Source organism: Arachis ipaensis, chromosome B10 (assembly GCF_059453495.1).
Source record: "Arachis ipaensis isolate K30076 ecotype BB chromosome B10, ASM5945349v1, whole genome shotgun sequence".
Taxonomy (NCBI): domain Eukaryota; kingdom Viridiplantae; phylum Streptophyta; class Magnoliopsida; order Fabales; family Fabaceae; genus Arachis; species Arachis ipaensis.
In genome coordinates this window covers 66,155,182-66,178,881 of record NC_142435.1, presented here as the reverse complement: position 1 = coordinate 66,178,881, position 23,700 = coordinate 66,155,182, and positions in this window count along the sequence as shown.

Here is a 23,700-nt window from a genome sequence, read left to right as displayed (position 1 = left end):
GTAAAAAAAAAAAAACCCATAGAAAAAATCCGAAAAAAAAACCGGAGGAGCCTACCGAAGATGAGGCCATTACGGCTCGCCTTTATGTGTCCTTCTCGGGATAGCGTCATTTAAAGAACGATGGTCAGCACAACGTTAAAAAAAAAACGGTAAAAAAACTGGAGGAGGCTGCCGAAGATGAGGCCAATACGGCTCGCCTTTATGTGTCCTTCTCGGGATATCGTCATTTAAAGAACGATGGTCAGCACAACGTAAAAAAAAAAAAAACCCCAGAGAAAAAATTCGGAAAAAAACCGGAGGAGCCTGCCGAAGATGAGGCCATTACGGGTCGCCTTTATGTGTCCTTCTCGGGATAGCGTCATTTAAAGAACGATCGTCAGCACAACGTTAAAAAAAAACGGTAAAAAAACTGGAGCTTGCCGAAAATGAGGCCATTACGACTCGCCTTTATGTGTCCTCCTCGAGATAGCGTCATTTAAAGAACGAGGGTCAGCACAACGTAAAAAAAAAAAAAAAACCCACAGAAAAAATCCGAAAAAAAACCGGAGTAGCATGCCGAAGATGAGGCCATTACGGCTCGCCTTTATGTGTCCTTCTCGGGATAGCGTCATTTAAAGAACGAAGGTCAGCACAACGTTAAAAAAAAAAATAAAAATAAAAATAAAAATAAAAATAAAAATAAAAAAACAGAGAAAAAAACCGTAAAAAAACTAGAGGAGCCTGCCAAAGATGAGGCCATTACGACTCACCTTTATGTGTCTTTCTCGGGATAGCGTCATTTAAAGAACGAGGGTCAGCACAACGTAAAAAAAAAAAAAAAAAACCCATAGAAAAAATCCAAAAAAAAACCGGAGGAGCCTGCCGAAGATGAGGCCATTACGGCTCGCCTTTATGTGTCCTTCTCGGGATAGCGTCATTTAAAGAACGATGGTCAGCACAACGTTAAAAAAAAAACGGTAAAAAAACTGGAGGAGGCTGCCGAAGATGAGGCCATTACGGCTCGCCTTTATGTGTCCTTCTCGGGATATCGTCATTTAAAGAATGATGTTCAGCACAACGTAAAAAAAAAAAAAACCCAGAGAAAAAATCCGGAAAAAAACCGGAGGAGCCTGCCGAAGATGAGGCCATTACGGGTCGCCTTTATGTGTCCTTCTCGGGATAGCGTCATTTAAAGAACGATGGTCAGCACAACGTTAAAAAAAAAAACCGGTAAAAAAACTGGAGCCTGCCGAAGATGAGGCCATTACGACTCGCCTTTATGTGTCCTCCTCGAGATAGCGTCATTTAAAGAACGAGGGTCAGCACAACGTAAAAAAAAAAAAAAAAAAACCCATAAAAAAAAAAAAAAACCCATAAAAAAAATCCGAAAAAAAACCGAAGCAGCCTGCCGAAGATGAGGCCATTACGGCTCGCCTTTATGTGTCCTTCTCGGGATAGCGACATTTAAAAAACGATGGTCAACACAACGTTAAAAAAAAAAGAAACCGGTAAAAAAACTGGAGGAGGCTGCCGAAGATGAGGCCATTACGGCTCGCCTTTATGTGTCCTCCTCGAGATAGCGTCATTTAAAGAACGAGGGTCAGCACAACGTAAAAAAAAAAAAAAACCCATAGAAAAAATTCGAAAAAAAACCGGAGGAGCCTACCGAAGATGAGGCCATTACGGCTCGCCTTTATGTGTCCTTCTCGGGATAGCGTCATTTAAAGAACGAAGGTCAGCACAACGTTAAAAAAAAAATAATAAAAATAAAAAATAAAAAAACCAGAGAAAAAAACCGGTAAAAAAACCGGAGGAGCCTGCCGAAGATGAGGCCATTACGGCTCGCCTTTATATGTCCTTCTCAGGATAGCGTCATTTAAAGAACGAAGGTCAGCACCACGTAAAAAAAAAATAAAAATAAAAATAAAAATAAAAATAAAAAAACAGAAAAAAAACCGGAAAAAAACTAGAGGAGCCTGCCAAAGATGAGGCCATTACGACTCACCTTTATGTGTCTTTCTCGGGATAGCGTCATTTAAAGAACGAGGGTCAGCACAACGTAAAAAAAAAAAAAAAAAAACCCAGAGAAAAAATCCGGAAAAAAACCGGAGGAGCCTGCCGAAGATGAGGCCATTACGGGTCGCCTTTATGTGTCCTTCTCGGGATATCGTCATTTAAAGAACGATGGTCAGCACAACGCTAAAAAAAAAACGGTAAAAAAACTGGAGGCTGCCGAAAATGAGGCCATTACGACTCGCCTTTATGTGTCCTCCTCGAGATAGCGTCATTTAAAGAACGAGGGTCAGCACAACGTAAAAAAAAAAAAAAAACCCATAGAAAAAATCCAAAAAAAAAACCGGAGGAGTCTGCCGAAGATGAGGCCATTACGGGTCGCCTTTATGTGTCCTTCTCGGGATAGCGTTATTTAAAGAACGATGGTCAGCACAACGTTAAAAAAAAAACGGTAAAAAAACTGGAGCCTGCCGAAGATGAGGCCATTACAACTCGCCTTTATGTGTCTGATGACAAGTCATCCTAGCCCATTTTAGCTAGTCTTTTTCTTTAGTTTTCATTAGAATTATGCACTTTCTTGAGCTACAAGCAAGCTAATTAAGTAGATTTTCATGTTTCCCTTGATTGAACCAACCATATGTGAATTCATGCCATTTCATGAGGTTTTGAGCTATATTTGTTGCATATTGTGGAAGATTGAATACCTCATGATTTTGAGCAAAGCTTTGATTAGTTTGGTTGATCAATGATAGGTGAAGAAGGCTTGGAGAAAGGTTGAAGCAAAGAGGAATGGTTAGGAGTGAAGAAAGGACAATGGAATAAGTGAAAATTGATCCGGGTTGCATGAAGTTAGCCCCAACATTAGCCCCCTAACTTGGAGGCTAACGTTGGGCATGTAAATCACTCCCTGGAAGTGGCCAACGTTAGCTCCAAAGTTAGCCCCCTAACTTGGAGGCTAACGTTGGATCTTGAGAGTTTCTCCCCTGGGCACCAACGTTTGCGCCAACGTTAGCCCCCTAACTTGGAGGCTAACGTTGGCACTTAAAATACAAAGGGGGAAGGCCAACGTTTGCGCCAACGTTAGCCCCCTAACTTGGAGGCTAACGTTGGCACTTGAATCACAAAGGGGGAAGGCCAACGTTTGCGCCAACGTTAGCCCCCTAACTTGGAGGCTAACGTTGGCGCCACTAGCACCAAGCATTGCCAACGTTAGGGTCAAAGTTAGACCCCTAACGTTGGCACCAACGTTCAAACCAGGAAATCATGCTTGCTGCCATGAAAAGTTAGGGTCAAAGTTAGACCCCTAACTTTGGCCCTAACGTTAGATCCAACTATGGCTAACTTCATTTCCGGTTCAATTGGTTCACTTCGGTTCTTCTTCAATCTTCAAGAGCAATCAACCAAGGCCTCTTTCAACCCAATTCCACTAAGAACAAAGGCCCAACTCAAGGCTTGAAGATCATTTTGGAAAGTGTATAAATAGGATAGAATTCAAGTTATTAAGAGAGCTTTCCTGGAGAGTTTTCCTTTAGAGCTTTCCTTTTAGAATTTTCATAATAGTTTTTGGGAAGCTTTTGAACTTGAATTTCTTTGTTTCCTTTTACTTGCAATTCCATTTTACTTTTGTCTTGGATCTTGGATTGGAGAATTGAAGAAATTCTGTTTCAATCTCAATCTTGGATCTCTCTGTTTCCTTTACTGTTAATTGAATTAGCATTTCCGTTTCTGTTACTTGATCTTCATCTCTTTTCTTTGCAATTTACAATTTCCTTGCTATTGTTCTTGTTGGATCTAGGAAGGCATTGAGATCTAGACTTGGTTTTCTAGTCTCTGGGTCCTGAGATCTGAATTTCTCATTTTAATTCCCTGTTTACTGCTTCTTATGTTCATTTACTTTTCTGCTTTATTTCCGGTTCAATCCCAATTCCCTTTCCCTCTTCTGTTTGATGCAATTTAGTTTTTCTTTTTTTAAATTCTGCAAATCCATTCCCCAATTCCCTTTACATTTCAAGCAATTTATATTCCTTGCACTTTAAGATTCCGCAATTTACATTTCTTGCACTTTAAGTTTCTGCCATTTAATTTCTTGTTCTTTAAGTTTCAGCAATTTATTTCTTGTTCTCGTTACTTCAATGCAATTTACATTCTGCAAGTCACACAATCATCAACCAAATCTTGATTCGCTTGACTAAATCAACCACCAAACTAAAATTGCTCAATCCTTCAATCCCTGTGGGATCGACCTCACTCCCGTGAGTTTTTATTACTTGATACGACCCGGTACACTTGCCGGTTAGTTTTGTGATGTTTTGTGAGAGATTCGTTTCTCATCAAAATATCTCATCAAGTTTTTGGCACCGTTGCCGGGGATTGATTAGATTGACAATGATTAAGCGAGGTGGTAATCTAGATCAAGCACTTTTTCTTCAATTTTGACTAACCCACTAACTGTTTGAATTTTTGCTTAAGCTAACTAAAACTTCATTCTAGCAGTAGATTGAAGTGTAACTGGTTTGTGTGCTCTTATGTTCTGCTTGTATGTCAGGTACAAGAAGAGCCATACCCAATTTTCATGAACAAGACGAAAGAACTCTCAGGAGGTTAAGAAGAGCCGAAAGAGGGAAAAGTATTGTTGGAGAAGAAGAATCAGACGAAGAATTCCATGAGATGGAAGGAGATACATCTAATCCAGGAGGAGGAGTTAATAATCCACCACAACAGAGGAGAGTATTGGCTTCCTATACTTTTGCAAATGCTAGACATTGTGGAAGCAGCATTCTCACCCCTAATGTCAATGCAAATAACTTCGAACTGAAGCCACAACTCATCACATTGGTCCAGAACAACTGCTCATTTGGAGGAGGACCATTGGAGGATCCAAATCAACATCTATCTACCTTCTTGAGGATCTGTGACACTGTCAAATCCAATGGTGTGAATCCAGAAACCTACAAGCTTCTGCTGTTCCCGTTCTCATTAAGGGATAAGGCTGCACAATGGCTTGAAACTTTTCCCCAAGGAAGTATCACTAGTTGGGATGACTTGGTGACTAAATTTCTAGCCAAATTTTATCCACCCCAGAGAGTCATCAGGCTGAAAACCGAGGTGCAGACGTTCACACAATTAGATGCTGAATCCTTGAATGAAGCATGGGAGAGGTACAAAGCCTTAATCAGAAAATGCCCTCCAGAGATGTTCAATGAATGGGATGTACTGCAAAATTTCTATGAAGGCCTGACATTGAAATCTCAGGAAGCATTAGATCATTCTGCTGGAGGTTCACTACAACTAATGAAAACTGCTGAGGAAGCTCAGAATCTTGTGGATATGGTGGCCAACAACCAATATTTCTTTGCTCATCAAAGAAGCTGCCAACCATCACAAAGAAGAGGAGTAATGGAACTAGAAGGAGTGGACTCAATCCTAGCTCAAAACAAGATGATGCAATAGCAATTTCAACAACAATTTGAGCAAATGGCCAAGAGGATTGATAGTCTCCAAGTTGCAGCAGTCAACACTAGCCAACCATCAACCACATGGGGACAGAGTGAAGAAACTCAAGAAGAACAACAACAAGAGCAAGTTCAGTATATGCACAACCAAGGACCAAATGAAGTGTATGGTGATACATACAATCCATCCTGGAAGAACCACCCAAACCTCAGATGGGGAGATAACCATACCCAAAACCAACAACCATGGCAGAGAAACTCAAACCAACACAACCCAAGAAACAACCAAAATCACAACCAGCAGCAGACTAACCAAAACCCCTACAGAAAACCTCAAAACAACTACCCCAACCTCAACCAATACCAATCTAATAACCAACCAACCAACCAAAATGCCTACCATCCACCACCCACATCTCATAACCCACCTCAAGTATCACCTGAAGCCCAAAGAATCACTCACTTGGAGGCCATTATAGACAAAATGTTGAAACACCAAGAAATGGTAGCCAAGAATCAGGAAGCCTCTATAAAGAGCCTAGAGAGACAGATGGGGCAAATCTCCAAGCAAGTGTCTGTTGAGAGACCTTCCAACTCATTGCCCAGTGATACAATTCCAAATCCCAAGGAAGAATGCAAGGCAATACAATTAAGAAGTGGAAGAACTTTGACAAGCAACAATGACACTACAAGGAAGCAAGCAGAAAACATCAAAGAACCAACAGAGGACGAGAAGCAAACAAAGGCAGATGAGGATAAGGAGCAAGATGTGATGCCAAACAAAGACACTGAGAAACTCAAGGAGAGGAACAACCAGCCACATAGCTCAAAGGAAGTAGCTCAGGGGCAGCAGCAAATGGGAAAAAGCAGCACACCCCCACTGCCTTACCCTCAGAGGTTCAACAAAGAGATGAAAGATAAGCAGTTCCACAAATTCCTTGAGATTTTTAAGAAGCTGGAAATCAACATTCCCTTGGCTGAAGCACTTGAGCAAATGCCTCTATATTCCAAGTTTCTGAAGGATCTCATCAACAAGAAAAGAAGCTGGGATGAAAAAGAAACCATAAGGATTACTGAGGAATGCAGGGCCTTGATTCAAAAGGGGCTTCCTCCCAAGCTTGAGGACCCAGGGAGCTTCTTGTTGCCTTGCACCATTGGGAAATTGACAATCACTAAAGCAATGTGTGATCTCGGAGCAAGTATTAACTTAATATCATCCTCCTTGATGAAAAAGCTGCATATAGAAGAGGTCAAACCAGTACAAATGTCTCTGGAGTTGGTAGACAAGTCAATGGTATACCCCAGGGGTGTAATTGAAAATCTCTTGGTCAAGGTGGACAGTTTTATATACCCTGCTGACTTTGTGGTTCTAGAATCAAATGATGATGATGGTGACTCTGTTATACTGGGAAGGCCATTCTTGGCCACTGCTAGAGCTATCATAGACGTAGAGGAAGGGAAATTAACTCTCAGGATGCATGACCAGAGCATCACTCTGAAGGTATTACCAGAGGCACAATTCAGCAAGGAGAAGAAAGACTATGTGAAGAGTGCCCAGGAAAGTCACAGCAACATCCCAATGCTAAGGAATGTGCAAACTGATGAAAAAGCCCAAAAAGATGTTAAAGTACTGGCCACTGAGAAGGGGGGTTCCCAAGGAAAGCCTACAACCAGAAAAGAAAGATCAACAAAAGGAAAGATGAAGCGCAGAAACAAAACAAAAAGGGGTTGGAAGAATAGAAAGATTCCAACAGAGGGGCTTTCTAAAGGTGACAAAGTGCAACTGGTGTATCAACAACTGGAGACAAATCAACAAACCGAGGATTACTACACTGTCAGCAACATACTATCATTAGAACATGCTGAAATTGAACACCAGAGAACAAAGAAGAGGATCACGGTCAGGGGAGACAAATTGAGGCCCTATAAGCACCAACCACCATAAAAGAAAGCTTCAATGTCAAGCTAGTGACAATAAAAGAGCGCTTGTTGGGAGGCAACCCAACCTGAGGTAGTTTTCTTTCCATAGTTATTTTAATAAAAAGGTTAATTAACTTCATCTATAATGCAAGAAGCTAAGTTTGGTGTTGCACACCAACACAATCTAAGGGAGAATGAAGGATTCTAAGTTTGGTGTTCCACCAAAGTCTTACTTAAAAGCACATTCTCACTTTCTGCATAATATAGGCTTCAAGCATACTAGATGAACTAGTTAGCCATTTTACTGCATTTCTTAGTTTCCAGTTCTATCACTTGTGAAAGAGAAAAAGAAATTATCACACATGGTTAACCATGGGCAAGGTACTAAGTTTGGTGTTCCCACACCAAAGTAAGTTCAAAAAGCCCGCAAATAAATCATGAAAATTAACCATTGTTTCCAAGTGCTTGGGGAACAAGCAACTTTCAATATCATTGCAGAGGCCCATACAAGCTGTTAGAAGGATTAAGCATCATCAACCAAAGAGACAAAAGATGAACTTAAAGGCCAGCAATGATGATGATGAGAAGAAGGAAATCAAGCAAACTTCAACAGGTTGTATTGTTAAGTCATTGTTTTGCATCAAATATTGCTGTGATTGAAAGTTGGATTGTATCCTGATCTACCCTGCCTGTCTGCATAGTATAGTTTCTTTTCTATTTACCCCTGCCTGCATACATAGTATAATTTCTTTCTTTATAATTCAATAAGCAAGATGTTTGATCATTCACAACATTCTTATCTTCAAAACTTGTTTGCACTCAATTTCCAAGAAATGCATCACATGAAAGTTCTTTGAAAAGAAGGATTAAGGAATTAAACAATTTTGAGGCAAGCAAAAGATTAGGAGAAGTGGTGGTTCTGGTTATATGATTTTGTACTGAGGTTGCATGCTTGTGAAAACTTGCATGGGAGCTCATAGGCGGGACATGAAGTTCAAAGAAGTATTGTGGAGATTCTCAAAAATCTATTGATCCAAGAAGCAGCAAACAAAACAAAAGAAAGAAAAGAAAATACAAAAACAAAAAGAACATGGTCCAAGGCTCTGAGCATCAATTACTAGGCAGAAAAGAAAGAAGAAACAATGACTCAAAGAGTTGTTAGCCTAGTAAAATGCTTGTGGTTGAAGTGTGTCAAGGAAAGAGGCTTGAGCAAGTAAATCCTTAGGGGTGCTTTAACACCTAATACCTTAAAACCAACTGGTTTAGGAGTATTGATTGAAAGCTTATCTAAAGAGCCGCTTTGAGACATGATACTTAGAGTCGAGACCAAGGCACAGAAACTATAAGCTGCTTCAAGGTGATTACACATAAAGAGATCTCCATGGTACCATTTGGATGAAAATCCTAAGACCTACGACTCCCAATATGTAAGGACTAGTGAGCACTGAAGCCCTTGCATGAGCATATGATTTAGAGTTCACCCCACTGATACTTGATCACTTCACTCACTGCACTTTACAAGTGTTCCTCAATCCATCTTAATTGAAAGAACCTTGGAGCATAAATCTATTTCTTGCTTGGGGACAAGCAAGCTTTAAGTTTGGTGTTGTGATGACACGTCATCCTAGCCCATTTTAGCTAGTCTTTTTCTTTAGTTTTCATTAGAATTATGCACTTTCTTGAGCTACAAGCAAGCTAATTAAGTAGATTTTCATGTTTCCCTTGATTGAACCAACCATATATGAATTCATGCCATTTCATGAGGTTTTGAGCTATATTTGTTGCATATTGTGGAAGATTGAATACCTCATGATTTTGAGCAAAGCTTTGATTAGTTTGGTTGATCAATGATAGGTGAAGAAGGCTTGGAGAAAGGTTGAAGCAAAGAGGAATGGCTAGGAGTGAAGAAAGGACAATGGAATAAGTGAAAATTGAACCGGGTTGTATGAAGTTAGCCCCAACGTTAGCCCCCTAACTTGGAGGCTAACGTTGGGCATGTAAATCACTCCCTGGAAGTGGCCAACGTTAGCTCCAACGTTAGCCCCCTAACTTGGAGGCTAACGTTGGAACTTGAGAGTTTCTCCCCTGGGCACCAACGTTTGCGCCAACGTTAGCCCCCTAACTTGGAGGCTAACGTTGGCACTTAAAATACAAAGGGGGAAGGCCAACGTTTGTGCCAACGTTAGCCCCCTAACTTGGAGGCTAACGTTGGCACTTGAATCACAAAGGGGGAAGGCCAACGTTTGCGCCAACGTTAGCCCCCTAACTTGGAGGCTAACGTTGGCGCCACTAGCACCAAGCATTGCCAACGTTAGGGTCAAAGTTAGACCCCTAACGTTGGCACCAACGTTCAAACCAGGAAATCATGCTTGCTGCCATGAAAAGTTAGGGTCAAAGTTAGACCCCTAACTTTGGCCCTAACGTTAGATCCAACTATGGCTAACTTCATTTCCGGTTCAATTGGTTCACTTCGGTTCTTCTTCAATCTTCAAGAGCAATCAACCAAGGCATCTTTCAACCCAATTTCACTAAGAACAAAGGCCCAACTCAAGGCTTGAAGATCATTTTGGAAAGTGTATAAATAGGATAGAATTCAAGTTATTAAGAGAGCTTTCCTGGAGAGTTTTCCTTTAGAGCTTTCCTTTTAGAATTTTCATAATAGTTTTTGGGAAGCTTTTGAACTTGAATTTCTTTGTTTCCTTTTACTTGCAATTCCATTTTACTTTTGTCTTGGATCTTGGATTGGAGAATTGAAGAAATTCTGTTTCAATCTCAATCTTGGATCTCTCTGTTTCCTTTACTGTTAATTGAATTAGCATTTCCGTTTCTGTTACTTGATCTTCATCTCTTTTCTTTGCAATTTACAATTTCCTTGCTATTGTTCTTGTTGGATCTAGGAAGGCATTGAGATCTAGACTTGGTTTTCTAGTCTCTGGGTCCTGAGATCTGAATTTCTCATTTTAATTCCCTGTTTACTGCTTCTTATGTTCATTTACTTTTCTGCTTTATTTCCGGTTCAATCCCAATTCCCTTTCCCTCTTCTGTTTGATGCAATTTAGTTTTTCTTTTTTTAAATTCTGCAAATCCATTCCCCAATTCCCTTTACATTTCAAGCAATTTATATTCCTTGCACTTTAAGATTCCGCAATTTACATTTCTTGCACTTTAAGTTTCTGCCATTTAATTTCTTGTTCTTTAAGTTTCAGCAATTTATTTCTTGTTCTCGTTACTTCAATGCAATTTACATTCTGCAAGTCACACAATCATCAACCAAATCTTGATTCGCTTGACTAAATCAACCACCAAACTAAAATTGCTCAATCCTTCAATCCCTGTGGGATCGACCTCACTCCCGTGAGTTTTTATTACTTGATACGACCCGGTACACTTGCCGGTTAGTTTTGTGAGAGATTCGTTTCTCATCAAAATATCTCATCAGTGTCCTCCTCGAGATAGCGTCATTTAAAGAACGAGGGTCAGCACAACGTAAAAAAAAAAAAAAAAAAAAACCCATAAAAAAAATCCGAAAAAAACCGAAGCAGCCTGCCGAAGATGAGGCCATTACGGCTCACCTTTATGTGTCCTTCTCGGGATAGCGTCATTTAAAGAACGATGGTCAGCACAACGTTAAAAAAAAAAGAAACCGGTAAAAAAACTGGAGGAGGCTGCCGAAGATGAGGCCATTACGGCTCGCATTTATGTGTCCTTCTCGGGATATCGTCATTTAAAGAACGATGGTCAGCACACCGTAAAAAAAAAAAAACCCAGAGAAAAAATCCAGAAAAAAACCGGAGGAGCCTGCCGAAGATGAGGCCATTACGGGTCGCCTTTATGTGTCCTTCTCGGGATAGCGTCATTTAAAGAACGATGGTCAGCACAACGTTAAAAAAAAATGGTAAAAAAACTGGAGCCTGCTGAAAATGAGGCCATTACGACTCGCCTTTATGTGTCCTCCTCGAGATAGCGTCATTTAAAGAACGAGGGTCAGCACAACATAAAAAAAAAAAAAAACCCATAGAAAAAATCCGAAAAAAAACCGGAGGAGCCTGCCGAAGATGAGGCCATTACGGCTCGCCTTTATGTGTCCTTCTAGGGATAGCGTCATTTAAAGAACGAAGGTCAGCACAACGTTAAAAAAAAAAAAACAGAGAAAAAAACTGGTAAAAAAACCGGAGGAGCCTGCCGAAGATGAGGCCATTACGGCTCGCCTTTATATGTCCTTCTCAGGATAGCGTCATTTAAAGAACGAAGGTCAGCACCACGTAAAAATAAAAATAAAAAAAACAGAAAAAAAACCGGAAAAAAACTAGAGGAGCCTGCCGAAGATGAGGCCATTACGACTCGCCTTTATGTGTCCTCCTCGAGATAGCGTCATTTAAAGAACGAGGGTCAGCACAACGTTAAAAAAAAAAAAAAAAAAAAAAAAAAAAAAAAAAACCCATAAAAAAAATCCGAAAAAAAACCGAAGCAGCCTGCCGAAGATGAGGCCATTACGGCTCGCCTTTATGTGTCCTTCTCGGGATAGCGACATTTAAAGAACGATGGTCAGCACAACGTTAAAAAAAAAAAGAAACCGGTAAAAAAACTGGAGGAGGCTGCCGAAGATGAGGCCATTACGGCTCGCCTTTATGTGTCCTTCTCGGGATATCGTCATTTAAAGAACGATGGTCAGCACAACGTAAAAAAAAAAAACCCTAGAGAAAAAATCCGGAAAAAAATCGAAGGAGCCTGCCAAAGATGAGGCCATTTCGGGTCGCCTTTATGTGTCCTTCTCGGGATAGCGTCATTTAAAGAACGATGGTCAGCACAACGTTAAAAAAAAAACGGTAAAAAAACTGGAGCCTGCCGAAAATGAGGCCATTACGACTCGCCTTTATGTGTCCTCCTCGAGATAGCGTCATTTAAAGAACGAGGATCAGCACAACGTAAAAAAAAACAAAAAAAAAAAACCTATAGAAAAAATCCGAAAAAAAAAAACCGGAGGAGCCTGCCGAAGATGAGGCCATTACGGGTCTCCTTTATGTGTCCTTCTCGGGATAGCGTCATTTAAAGAATGATGGTCAGCACAACGTTAAAAAAAAAATGGTAAAAAAACTGGAGCCTGCCGAAGATGAGGCCATTACAACTCGCCTTTATGTGTCCTCCTCGAGATAGCGTCATTTAAAGAACGAGGGTCAGCACAACGTAAAAAAAAAAAAAAAAAAAAACCCATAGAAAAAATCCGAAAAAAAACCGGAGGAGCCTGCCGAAGATGAGGCCATTACGGCTCGCCTTTATGTGTCCTTCTAGGGATAGCGTCATTTAAAGAACGAAGGTTAGCACAACGTTAAAAAAAAAAAAAAAAAAAAAAAACAGAAAGAAAAACCGGTAAAAAAACCGGAGGAGCCTGCCGAAGATGAGGCCATTACGGCTCGCCTTTATATGTCCTTCTCAGGATAGCGTCATTTAAAGAACGAAGGTCAGCACCACGTAAAAAAAAAATAAAAATAAAAAAACAGAAAAAAACCGGAAAAAAACTAGAGGAGCCTGCCAAAGATGAGGCCATTACGACTCACCTTTATGTGTCTTTCTCGGGATAGCGTCATTTAAAGAACGAGAGTCAGCACAACGTAAAAAAAAAAAAAAAAAAAAAAAAAAAAAAAAAAAAAAAAAAAAAAAAAAAAAAAAACAGAGAAAAAATCCGGAAAAAAACCGGAGGAGCCTGCCGAAGATGAGGCCATTACGGGTCGCCTTTATTTGTCCTTCTCGGGATAGCGTCATTTAAAGAACGATGGTCAGCACAACGGTAAAAAAACTGGAGCCTACCGAAGATGAGGCAATTACGACTCGCCTTTATATGTCCTCCTCGAGATAGCGTCATTTAAAGAACGAGGGTCAGCACAACGTAAAAAAAAAAAAAAAAAAAAAACCCATAGAAAAAATCCAAAAAAAAAACCGGAGGAGCCTGCCGAAGATGAGGCCATTACGGCTCGCCTTTATGTGTCCTTCTCGGGATAGCGTCATTTAAAGAACGATGGTCAGCAAAACGTTAAAAAAAAACCGGTAAAAAAACTGGAGGAGGCTGCCGAAGATGAGGCCATTACGGCTCGCCTTTATGTGTCCTTCTCGGGATATCGTCATTTAAAGAACGATGGTCAGCACAACGTAAAAAAAAAAAAAAAAAAACCAGAGAAAAAATCCGGAAAAAAACCGGAGGAGCCTGCCGAAGATGAGGCCATTACGTGTCGCCTTTATTTGTCCTTCTCGGGATAGCGTCATTTAAAGAACGATGGTCAGCACAACGGTAAAAAAACTGGAGCCTGCCGAAGATGAGGCAATTACGACTCGCCTTTATATGTCCTCCTCGAGATAGCGTCATTTAAAGAACGAGGGTCAGCACAACGTAAAAAAAAAAAAAAAAAAAACCCATAGAAAAAATCCAAAAAAAAAACCGGAGGAGCCTGCCGAAGATGAGGCCATTACGGGTCGCCTTTATGTGTCCTTCTCGGGATAGCGTCATTTAAAGAACGACGGTCAGCACAACGTTAAAAAAAAAACGGTAAAAAAACTGGAGCCTGCCGAAGATGAGGCCATTACGACTCGCCTTTACGTGTCCTCCTCGAGATAGCGTCATTTAAAGAACGAGGGTCAGCACAACGTAAAAAAAAAAAAAAAAACCATAAAAAAAATCCAAAAAAAAACCGAAGCAGCCTGCCGAAGATGAGGCCATTACGGCTCGCCTTTATGTGTCCTTCTCGGGATAGCGACATTTAAAGAACGATGGTCAGCACAACGTTAAAAAAAAAAGAAACCGGTAAAAAAATTGGAGGAGGCAGCCGAAGATGAGGCTATTACGGCTCGCCTTTAAGTGTCCTTCTCGGGATATCGTCATTTAAAGAATGATGGTCAGCACAACGTAAAAAAAAAAAACCCAGAGAAAAAATCGGGAAAAAAACCGGAGTAGCCTGCCGAAGATGAGGCCATTACGGGTCGCCTTTATGTGTCCTTCTCGGGATAGCGTCATTTAAAGAACGATGGTCAGCACAACGTTAAAAAAAAACGGTAAAAAATTGGAGCCTGCCGAAGATGAGGCCATTACGACTCGCCTTTATGTGTCCTCCTCGGGATAGCGTCATTTAAAGAACGAGGATCAGCACAACGTAAAAAAAAAAACGCAGAGAAAAAATCCGAAAAAAACCGGAGGAGCCTGCCGAAGATGAGGCCATTACAGCTCACCTTTATGTGTCCTTCTCGGGATAGCGTCATTTAAAGAATGAGGGTCAGCACAACATAAAAAAAAAAAAAAAAACGGAAAAAGACTGGAGGTGCCTGCCGAAGATGTGGCCATTACGTCTCGCCTTTATGTGTCCTTCTCGGGATAGCGTCATTTAAAGAACGAAGGTCAGCACAACGTAAAAAAAAATAAAAATAAAAATAAAAATAAAAAAAACAGAGAAAAAAACCGGAAAAAAACCAGAGGAGCCTGCCAAAGATGAGGCTATTACGACTCGCCTTTATGTGTCCTCCTCAGGATAGCGTCATTTGAAGAACGAGGGTCAGCACAACGTAAAAAAAAAAAATAAAAAAAACCCAAAGAAAAAATCTGGAAAAAAACCGGAGGAGCCTGCCGAAGATGAGGCCATTACGGGTCGCCTTTATGTGTCCTTCTCGGGATAGCGTCATTTAAAGAACGATGGTCAGCACAACGTTAAAAAAAAAAAACAGTAAAAAAACTGGAGCCTGCCGAAGATGAGGCCATTACGACTCGCCTTTATGTGTCCTCCTCGAGATAGCGTCATTTAAAGAACGAGGGTCAGCACAACGAAAAAAAAAAAAAAAAAAAAAAAACCCATAAAAAAAGTCCGAAAAAAAACCGAAGCAGCCTGCCGAAGATGAGGCCATTACGGCTCGCCTTTATGTGTCCTTCTCGGGATAGCGTCATTTAAAGAACGATGGTCAGCACAACGTTAAAAAAAAAAGAAACCGGTAAAAAAATTGGAGGAGGCTGCCGAAGATGAGGCCATTACGGCTCGCCTTTAAGTGTCCTTCTTGGGATATCGTCATTTAAAGAATGATGGTCAGCACAACGTAAAAAAAAAAAAAAACCCAGAGAAAAAATCCGGAAAAAAACCGGAGGAGCCTGCCGAAGATGAGGCCATTACGGGTCGCCTTTATGTGTCCTTCTCGGGATAGCGTCATTTAAAGAACGATGGTCAGCACAACGTTAAAAAAAAAACGGTAAAAAAACTGGAGCCTGCCGAAGATGAGGCCATTACGACTCGCCTTTATGTGTCCTCCTCGGGATACCGTCATTTAAAGAACGAGGATCAGCACAACGTAAAAAAAAAAAAAAAAAAAAAAAACGCAGAGAAAAATCCGAAAAAAACCGGAGCAGCCTGCCGAAGATGAGGCCGTTACAGCTCACCTTTATGTGTCCTTTTCGGGATAGCGTCATTTAAAGAATGAGGGTCAGCACAACATAAAAAAAAAAAAAAAAAACGGAAAAAGACCGGAGGTGCTTCCCGAAGATGTGGCCATTACGGCTCGTCTTTATGTGTCCTTCTCGGGATAGCGTCATTTAAAGAACGAAGGTCAGCACAACGTAAAAAAAATAAAAATAAAAATAAAAATAAAAAAAAACAGAGAAAAAAAACCGGAAAAAAACCAGAGGAGCCTGCCAAAGATGAGGCCATTACGACTCGCCTTTATGTGTCCTCCTCAGGATAGCGTCATTTAAAGAACGAGGGTCAGCACAACGTAAAAAAAAAAAAACCCAAAGAAAAAATCCGGAAAAAAACCGGAGGAGCCTGCCGAAGATGAGGCCATTACGGGTCGCCTTTATGTGTCCTTCTCGGGATAGCGTCATTTAAAGAACGATGGTCAGCACAACGTTAAAAAAAAAACGGTAAAAAAACTGGAGCCTGCCGAAGATGAGGCCATTACGACTCGCCTTTATGTTTCCTCCTCGAGATAGCGTCATTTAAAGAACGAGGGTCAGCACAACGTAAAAAAAAAAAAATAAAAAAAAAAAAAAAAAAAAACCATAAAAAAAATCCGAAAAAAAACCGAAGCAGCCTGCCGAAGATGAGGCCATTACGGCTCGCCTTTATGTGTCCTTCTCGGGATAGCGTCATTTAAAGAACGATGGTCAGCACAACGTTAAAAAAAAAAGAAACCGGTAAAAAAATTGGAGGAGGCTGCCGAAGATGAGGCCATTACGGCTCGCCTTTAAGTGTCCTTCTCGGGATATCGTCATTTAAAGAATGATGGTCAGCACAACGTAAAAAAAAAAAAAAAAACCCAGAGAAAAAATCCGGAAAAAAACCGGAGGAGCCTGCCGAAGATGAGGCCATTACGGGTCTCCTTTATGTGTCCTTCTCGGGATAGCGTCATTTAAAGAACGAAGGTCAGCACAACGTAAAAAAAAATAAAAATAAAAATAAAAATAAAAAAAATAGAGAAAAAAACCGGAAAAAAACCAGAGGAGCCTGCCAAAGATGAGGCCATTACGACTCGCCTTTATGTGTCCTCCTCAGGATAGCGTCATTTAAAGAACGAGGGTCAGCACAACGTAAAAAAAAAAAAAAAAACCCAAAGAAAAAATCCGGAAAAAAACCGGAGGAGCCTGCCGAAGATGAGGCCATTACGAGTCGCCTTTATGTGTCCTTCTCGGGATAGCGTCATTTAAAGAACGATGGTCAGCACAACGTTAAAAAAAAACGGTAAAAAAACTGGAGCCTGCCGAAGATGAGGCCATTACAACTCGCCTTTATGTGTCCTGCTCGAGATAGCGTCATTTAAAGAACGAGGGTCAGCACAACGTAAAAAAAAAAAAAACCATAGAAAGAATCCGAAAAAAAAAACCGGAGGAGCCTGCCGAAGATGAGGCCATTACGGCTCGCCTTTATGTGTCCTTCTCGGGATAGCGTCATTTAAAGAACGATGGTCAGCACAACGTTAAAAAAAAAAAACCGGTAAAAAAACTGGAGGAGGCTGCCGAAGATGAGGCCATTACGGCTCGCCTTTATGTGTCCTTCTCGGGATATCGTCATTTAAAGAACGATGGTCAGCACAACGTAAAAAAAAAACCCAGAGAAAAAATCCGGAAAAAAACCGGAGGAGCCTGCCAAAGATGAGGCCATTACGGGTCGCCTTTATGTGTCCTTCTCGGGATAGCGTCATTTAAAGAACGATGGTCAGCACAACGTTAAAAAAAAAAACGGTATAAAAACTGGAGCCTGCCGAAGATGAGGCCATTACGACTCGCCTTTATGTGTCCTCCTCGAGATAGCGTCATTTAAAGAACGAGGGTCAGCAGAACGCAAAAAAAAAAAAAAAAAAAAAAAACCCATAAAAAAAGTCCGAAAAAAAACCGAAGCAGCCTGCCGAAGATGAGGCCATTACGGCTCGCCTTTATGTGTCCTTCTCGGGATAGCGTCATTTAAAGAACGATGGTCAGCACAACGTTAAAAAAAAAAGAAACCGGTAAAAAAATTGGAGGAGGCTGCCGAAGATGAGGCCATTACGGCTCGCCTTTAAGTGTCCTTCTCGGGATATCGTCATTTAAAGAATGATGGTCAGCACAACGTAAAAAAAAAAAAAAACCCAGAGAAAAAATCCGGAAAAAAACCGGAGGAGCCTGCCGAAGATGAGGCCATTACGGGTCGCCTTTATGTGTCCTCCTCGGGATAGCGTCATTTAAAGAATGAGGGTCAGCACAACATAAAAAAAAAAAAAAAACGGAAAAAGACCGGAGGTGCCTGCCGAAGATGTGGCCATTACGGCTCGCCTTTATGTGTCCTTCTCGGGATAGCGTCATTTAAAGAACGAAGGTCAGCACAACGTAAAAAAAAATAAAAATAAAAATAAAATTAAAAAAAAACAGAGAAAAAAACCGGAAAAAAACCAGAGGAGCCTGCCAAAGATGAGGCCATTACGACTCGCCTTTATGTGTCCTCCTCAGGATAGCGTCATTTGAAGAACGAGGGTCAGCACAACGTAAAAAAAAAAAAACGCAGAGAAAAAATCCGAAAAAAACCGGAGGAGCCTGCCGAAGATGAGGCCATTACAGCTCACCTTTATGTGTCCTCCTCGGGATAGCGTCATTTAAAGAATGAGGGTCAGCACAACATAAAAAAAAAAAAAACGGAAAAAGACCGGAGGTGCCTGCCGAAGATGTGGCCATTACGGCTCGCCTTTATGTGTCCTTCTCGGGATAGCGTCATTTAAAGAACGAAGGTCAGCACAACGTAAAAAAAAATAAAAATAAAAATAAAATTAAAAAAAAACAGAGAAAAAAACCGGAAAAAAACCAGAGGAGCCTGCCAAAGATGAGGCCATTACGACTCGCCTTTATGTGTCCTCCTCAGGATAGCGTCATTTGAAGAACGAGGGTCAGCACAACGTAAAAAAAAAAAAAACCCAAAGAAAAAATCCGGAAAAAAACCGGAGGAGCCTGCCGAAGATGAGGCCATTACGGGTCGCCTTTATGTGTCCTTCTCGGGATAGCGTCATTTAAAGAACGATGGTCAGCACAACGTTAAAAAAAAAAAAACGGTAAAAAAACTGGAGCCTGCCGAAGATGAGGCCATTACGACTCACCTTTATGTGTCCTCCTCGAGATAGCGTCATTTAAAGAACGAGGGTCAGCACAACGTAAAAAAAAAAAAAAAAAAAAAAAAAAAAAAAAAAAAAAAACATAAAAAAAGTCCGAAAAAAAACCGAAGCAGCCTGCCAAAGATGAGGCCATTACGGCTCGCCTTTATGTGTCCTTCTCGGGATAGCGTCATTTAAAGAACGATGGTCAGCACAACGTTAAAAAAAAAAGAAACCGGTAAAAAAATTGGAGGAGCCTGCCGAAGATGAGGCCATTACGGCTCGCCTTTAAGTGTCCTTCTCGGGATATCGTCATTTAAAGAATGATGGTCAGCACAACGTAAAAAAAAAAAAAACCCAGAGAAAAATTCCGGAAAAAAACCGGAGGAGCCTGCCGAAGATGAGGCCATTACGAGTCGCCTTTATGTGTCCTTCTCGGGATAGCGTCATTTAAAGAACGATGGTCAGCACAACGTTAAAAAAAAACGGTAAAAAAACTGGAGCCTGCCGAAGATGAGGCCATTACAACTCGCCTTTATGTGTCCTGCTCGAGATAGCGTCATTTAAAGAACGAGGGTCAGCACAACGTAAAAAAAAAAAAAAACCATAGAAAGAATCCGAAAAAAAAAACCGGAGGAGCCTGCCGAAGATGAGGCCATTACGGCTCGCCTTTATGTGTCCTTCTCGGGATAGCATCATTTAAAGAACGATGGTCAGCACAACGTTAAAAAAAAAAACCGGTAAAAAAACTGGAGGAGGCTGCCGAAGATGAGGCCATTACGGCTCGCCTTTATGTGTCCTTCTCGGGATATCGTCATTTAAAGAACGATGGTCAGCACAACGTAAAAAAAAAACCCAGAGAAAAAATCCGGAAAAAAACCGGAGGAGCCTGCCAAAGATGAGGCCATTACGGGTCGCCTTTATGTGTCCTTCTCGGGATAGCGTCATTTAAAGAACGATGGTCAGCACAACGTTAAAAAAAAAACGGTATAAAAACTGGAGCCTGCCGAAGATGAGGCCATTACGACTCGCCTTTATGTGTCCTCCTCGAGATAGCGTCATTTAAAGAACGAGGGTCAGCACAACGTAAAAAAAAAAAAAAAAGCCCATAAAAAAAGTCCGAAAAAAAACCGAAGCAGCCTGCCGAAGATGAGGCCATTACGGCTCGCCTTTATGTGTCCTTCTCGGGATAGCGTCATTTAAAGAACGATGGTCAGCACAACGTTAAAAAAAAAAGAAACCGGTAAAAAAATTGGAGGAGGCTGCCGAAGATGAGGCCATTACGGCTCGCCTTTAAGTGTCCTTCTCGGGATATCGTCATTTAAAGAATGATGGTCAGCACAACGTAAAAAAAAAAAAAAAACCCAGAGAAAAAATCCGGAAAAAAACCGGAGGAGCCTGCCGAAGATGAGGCCATTACGGGTCGCCTTTATGTGTCCTTCTCGGGATAGCGTCATTTAAAGAACGATGGTCAGCACAACGTTAAAAAAAAACGGTAAAAAAACTGGAGCCTGCCGAAGATGAGGCCATTACGACTCGCCTTTATGTGTCCTCCTCGGGATAGCGTCATTTAAAGAACGAGGATCAGCACAACGTAAAAAAAAAAAACGCAGAGAAAAAATCCGAAAAAAACCGGAGGAGCCTGCCGAAGATGAGGCCATTACAGCTCACCTTTATGTTTTCTTCTCGGGATAGCGTCATTTAAAGAATGAGGGTCAGCACAACATAAAAAAAAAAAAAAAAACTGAAAAAGACCGGAGGTGCCTGCCGAAGATGTGGCCATTACGGCTCGCCTTTATGTGTCCTTCTCGGGATAGCGTCATTTAAAGAACGAAGGTCAGCACAACGTAAAAAAAAATAAAAATAAAAATAAAATTAAAAAAAAAACAGAGAAAAAAACCGGAAAAAAACCAGAGGAGCCTGCCAAAGATGAGGCCATTACGACTCGCCTTTATGTGTCCTCCTCAGGATAGCGTCATTTGAAGAACGAGGGTCAGCACAACGTAAAAAAAAAAAAGAAAAACCCAAAGAAAAAATCTGGAAAAAAACCGGAGGAGCCTGCCGAAGATGAGGCCATTACGGGTCGCCTTTATGTGTCCTTCTCGGGATAGCGTCATTTAAAGAACGATGGTCAGCACAACGTTAAAAAAAAAAAAACGGTAAAAAAACTGGAGCCTGCCGAAGATGAGGCCATTACGACTCACCTTTATGTGTCCTCCTCGAGATAGCGTCATTTAAAGAACGAGGGTCAGCACAACGTAAAAAAAAAAAAAAAAAAAAAAAAGAAAAAAAAAAAAACCATAAAAAATGTCCGAAAAAAAACCGAAGCAGCCTGCCGAAGATGAGGCCATTACGGCTCGCCTTTATGTGTCCTTCTCGGGATAGCGTCATTTAAAGAACGATGGTCAGCACAACGTTAAAAAAAAAAGAAACCGGTAAAAAAATTGGAGGAGGCTGCCGAAGATGAGGCCATTACGGCTCGCCTTTAAGTGTCCTTCTCGGGATATCGTCATTTAAAGAATGATGGTCAGCACAACGTAAAAAAAAAAAAAAACCCAGAGAAAAAATCCGGAAAAAAACCGGAGGAGCCTGCCGAAGATGAGGCCATTACGGGTCGCCTTTATGTGTCCTTCTCGGGATAGCGTCATTTAAAGAACGATGGTCAGCACAACGTTAAAAAAAAAACGGTAAAAAAACTGGAGCCTGCCGAATATGAGGCCATTACGACTCGCCTTTATGTGTCCTCCTCGGGATAGCGTCATTTAAAGAACGAGGATCAGCACAACGTAAAAAAAAAAAAAACGCAGAGAAAAAATCCGAAAAAAACCGGAGGAGCCTGCCGAAGATGAGGCCATTACAGCTCACCTTTATGTGTCCTTCTCGGGATAGCGTCATTTAAAGAATGAGGGTCAGCACAACATAAAAAAAAAAAAAAAAAACGGAAAAAGACCGGAGGTGCCTGCCGAAGATGTGGCCATTACGGCTCGCCTTTATGTGTCCTTCTCGGGATAGCGTCATTTAAAGAACGAAGGTCAGCACAACGTAAAAAAAATAAAAATAAAAATAAAAATAAAAAAAAAACAGAGAAAAAAACCGGAAAAAAACCAGAGGAGCCTGCCAAAGATGAGGCCATTACGACTCGCCTTTATGTGTCCTCCTCAGGATAGCGTCATTTGAAGAACGAGGGTCAGCACAACGTAAAAAAAAAAAAGAAAAACCCAAAGAAAAAATCTGGAAAAAAACCGGAGGAGCCTGCCGAAGATGAGGCCATTACGGGTCGCCTTTATGTGTCCTTCTCGGGATAGCGTCATTTAAAGAACGATGGTCAGCACAACGTTAAAAAAAAAAAAACGGTAAAAAAACTGGAGCCTGCCGAAGATGAGGCCATTACGACTCGCCTTTATGTGTCCTCCTCGGGATAGCGTCATTTAAAGAACGAGGATCAGCACAACGTAAAAAAAAAAAAAAAAAAAAAAAACCATAAAAAAAGTCCGAAAAAAAAAACCGAAGAAGCCTGCCGAAGATGAGGCCATTAAGGCTCGCCTTTATGTGTCCTTCTCGGGATAGCGTCATTTAAAGAACGATGGTCAGGACAACGTTAAAAAAAAACGGTAAAAAAATTGGAGCCTGCCGAAGATGAGGCCATTACAGCTCACCTTTATGTATCCTTCTCGGGATAGCGTCATTTAAAGAATGAGGGTCAGCACAACATAAAAAAAAAAAAAAAAAAAAAAAAACGGAAAAAGACCGGAGGTGCCTGCCGAAGATGTGGCCATTACGGCTCGCCTTTATGTGTCCTTCTCGGGATAGCGTCATTTAAAGAACGAAGGTCAGCACAACGTAAAAAAAAATAAAAATAAAAATAAAAATAAAAAAAACAGAGAAAAAAACCGGAAAAAAACCAGAGGAGCCTGTCAAAGATGAGGCCATTACGACTCGCCTTTATGTGTCCTCCTCAGGATAGCGTCATTTGAAGAACGAGGGTCAGCATAACGTAAAAAAAAAAAAAAAAAAAAAAAAAAAAACGGAGGAGCCTGCCGAAGATGAGGCCATTACGGGTCGCCTTTATGTGTCCTTCTCGGGATAGCGTCATTTAAAGAACGATGGTTAGCACAACGTTAAAAAAAAAACGGTAAAAAAACTGGAGCCTGCCGAAGATGAAGCCATTACGACTCGCCTTTATGTGTCCTCCTCGAGATAGCGTCATTTAAAGAACGAGGGTCAGCACAACGTAAAAAAAAAAAAAAAAAAAAAAAAAAAAAAAAAAAAAAAAAAAAAACCATAAAAAAAGTCCGAAAAAAAACCGAAGCAGCCTGCCGAAGATGAGGCCATTACGGCTCGCCTTTATGTGTCCTTCTCGGTATAGCGTCATTTAAAGAACGATGGTCAGCACAACGTTAAAAAAAAAAGAAACCGGTAAAAAAATTGGAGGAGGCTGCCAAAGATGAGGCCATTACGACTCGCCTTTATGTGTCCTCCTCAGGATAGCGTCATTTGAAGAACGAGGGTCAGCACAACGTAAAAAAAAAAAAAAACCCAAAGAAAAAATCCGAAAAAAAACCGGAGGAGCCTGCCGAAGATGAAGCCATTACGGGTCGCCTTTATGTGTCCTTCTCGGGATAGCGTCATTTAAAGAACGATGGTCAGCACAACGTTAAAAAAAAAACGGTAAAAAAACTGGAGCCTGCCGAAGATTAGGCCATTACGACTCGCCTTTATGTGTCCTCCTCGAGATAGCGTCATTTAAAGAACGAGGGTCAGC